Here is a 3,100-nt window from a genome sequence, read left to right on the forward strand (position 1 = left end):
AGTTTCTTATGTTCCCTGGGGTGGCGAACATTTCCGGGAGGATTGAGAGCGAGCATGGGGATGGCGTTAGTTTTCAGACCCATTCTAAGAGTCATCGAGAAGAGTAACGCGAAGATGGACGCGTATCAGTGGAGTGTGGACATGCGCATCAGCGCTGTACGGACTTGCCAAGTCAGCTGTGTGCCCTAGACCTTCAAGCTATTTAGTGGCAAGTTTCTGCTGGCCCTTTAGTTTGTGGATCGGGGCTTGAGTGTTTGAGGGAGAGAAAGAGAAAGCCAAGTAGCCCCGGAGCCCCTTTTAAGAGGGCATCATTCACCCAGCTATCCGTGCGTCCGTTCATTCATAAAGCAAATATTCACTGAGCACCAGTTACGTACCAGACACAGTTTTAGACTCTGGGGATCCAAGACACTGAAGATCACAAGAGTCCTGTGCTCAGGGACCACTCCTTCTAGGGAGTGGAGACAGAACATAAATAAACTACCGAGTCGATTTCAGATAGTGATAAGTGACAGTAAAAAAATAAAACGGGGTGATATGATGGAGAGAAACGTGGCGGATATGTACCCATTTTCACTGGGTGGTCAGATTCAGCTTCTTCAAGGAGATGACAGGTGAGGACATTAGGAATAGTCCTGTATGGCCTTTGATGATATTGATAAGGATAAAAGCTTCTTCCTGGTTTTACATTGCTTCACGCCTTATTAATACAGAGGCTTAGATCAACACAAAAAAAGATAGAAATGTTTGCTGCTTCATTGCCTGCAGTAGCTCCTAGACTCTCAAAAGTAGAATCAGAATAGGAAGTTCTGATAGAAGGGCTGAATGGATCAGGACCAGGAAGTGCTGGCACTAGACTGGACAACAGCTGCTTTTCGGGCCTTGAGCACCTAGCTTAAAAGCCTCTTTCCACAGAAGGCCCAAGAGTACAGAGGGTGGGGAAGCCTGACTCCCTTCCCCTTTGTGGCCTGCCCTCCTTTCTGGTCTCCTTTCTCTATGGGTCCTGGGATCTTGTCTTTCCAGATTAGGTCGCTATGGGGCTTTGTTTTGCTGTAATGGAAGAGTTTGTCACAGACCTGCATTACTATGGGTGGAATGCCAGTGGAATTTTAATTACAGGGAGGAGTTTGGAATGGGTCCATAGTACATAGTAGATCTTACGTAGTGTTCACAACTTTGATATTTTAAGGAATCCTAAAGGGCTCCAATCCATGGGGTCGCAAAGAGTCGGACACGACTGAGCGACTAACACACACACTAAAGTTTAGTAGAAGGTGAAACCGTGTTGACAGCAGCATGATAAATTGAATGAAAGAATGAATGAATGCATGCATGCATGTTCTGTGGTAGACAACAGTAGGATCCCCTCAGTTATCCTGGGTCTGGAGGAAAACAGGGAGTTAAAAGGCTACAGACCCATCACTAGCTGTGGTTCTCCTTTCGTAGGTGTGAGGTACACAGTGAAGGGAAGTTGGAAAAACAGGGTCTCACCCTGGGAAAAATCTGAAGCAAAAGAACTCTAAATAGACAAAACAGAGTGAAGAGCCCCAGTGCTGTGGGGGTGCAGGGGAGAGGTTGGGACTGATTGCTGTAGTGTAAGACAGATACTGAAAAGAGTCCCTGATGCCCTGTTAGAGGGCACCTACCAGCTTGTGGGAACATCAGGGACACCAGCTGGTCTAGGCCAGGGTAGCGGCGAGACTTTGCCCTATTGTGTTGGATGGCAGGTTGCAGGTGACTGTGATCTTCACTTCTTTCTAAGATCAGCCCCAGCCTTTTTCTTCCGGTACAGGCCATGACAGGATTTGTCCTCTATGTTCTGAGCACCGAGCTTTATCCGAGGATTGTCCATACTCTGCGTATAATTTAGCTACGTTATTTTGGGGACAGAATTCCCTGGAGAGACACGGGAAAAGGGATGTTAGAGGAGGGCGAAATGTCTGCTGTGGTATGCTTTGAATAATAATAACAATAATTGGCTACATCTGTTTGAGTTTTATCCCGTGGCAGGCCCTGTGCCAAAGGACCTCTCCCTAGTTCCTCATTTAATCTTCACAGTAACATGGAACACTGGTACCCTATTTCCACTTTACACAGGAGGAAACTAAGGCTTAGTTTAAGAGATTCATGTGAGGTTAAACAAATACAGCCATAGTTTCCATCCAGCTTTGTCTCTAGTCCAGTTTTTTTCTGAAAGTGTTGTCCCCAGAACAATAATAGTATCAGTATTGCCTGGGAACTTGTTCGAAATGCAAGTCCTCAGGCCCTATCCTTCACCTACTGAATCAGAAACTCTGGGGTCAAGGCCCAGTCACCTGTGGTTTAAAACACCTTCCAGGTGACTCTGATGTACACTCAAGTTGGAGAACCACTGCTCTAGTCAGTGCCCCAGCTTTTAACCAATCACTAGAGCTGAACTTTTCAGACTTCACTGTGCTCACAAATTGCATGCAGAATTTGGTTCATGGGCTGGTCTGTGGACCATACTTCGAGCACCAAGGCTCTATGCTATACTGCACTTCTGTGTGCCTTCAGTGAGCAGGGCTATTGATTGGATGCAGTTGTAGTGCCTTTAAATTCTCGATTTCTGAAAGCTGAGAGGCTATACAATTCTAAGTTGCCCTGAGCCTGCTTATCTTTTTCAAATGTTTGCCTGAACATAATGGTGATGAAGAGAGAAATCAAGAGTCAGGCTCCATTCCCTCTTCCTGAGTACCATTTCAGAAATGCTGAGTCTTGACAGATTTAACTTGGAAGTTCTCTTTCTTGAGTGAAAGGAGAGCCAAGGGACAATTTCACGGTATTCCTTGCCTGAATGCTGCTGCTGCTGCTGAGTCACTTCAGTCGTGTCCGACTCTGTGCGACCCCATAGACGGCAGCCCACCAGGCTCCCCTGTCCCTGGGATTCTCCAGGCAAGAACACTGGAGTGGGTTGCCATTTCCTTCTCCAGTGCATGAAAGTGAAAAGTGAAAGCGAAGCCACTCAGTCGTGTCTGACTCGCAGCGACCCCAGGGACTGCAACCTATGAGGCTCCTCTGTCCATGGGATTTTCCAGGCAAGAGTACTGGAGTGGGGTGCCATTGCCTTCTCCCCTTGCCT

The sequence above is a fragment of the Bos grunniens genome, chromosome X (assembly GCF_055505025.1).
Source record: "Bos grunniens cultivar Pamir isolate PY7600 chromosome X, Bosgru_T2T1.0, whole genome shotgun sequence".
Lineage (NCBI taxonomy): Eukaryota > Metazoa > Chordata > Mammalia > Artiodactyla > Bovidae > Bos > Bos grunniens.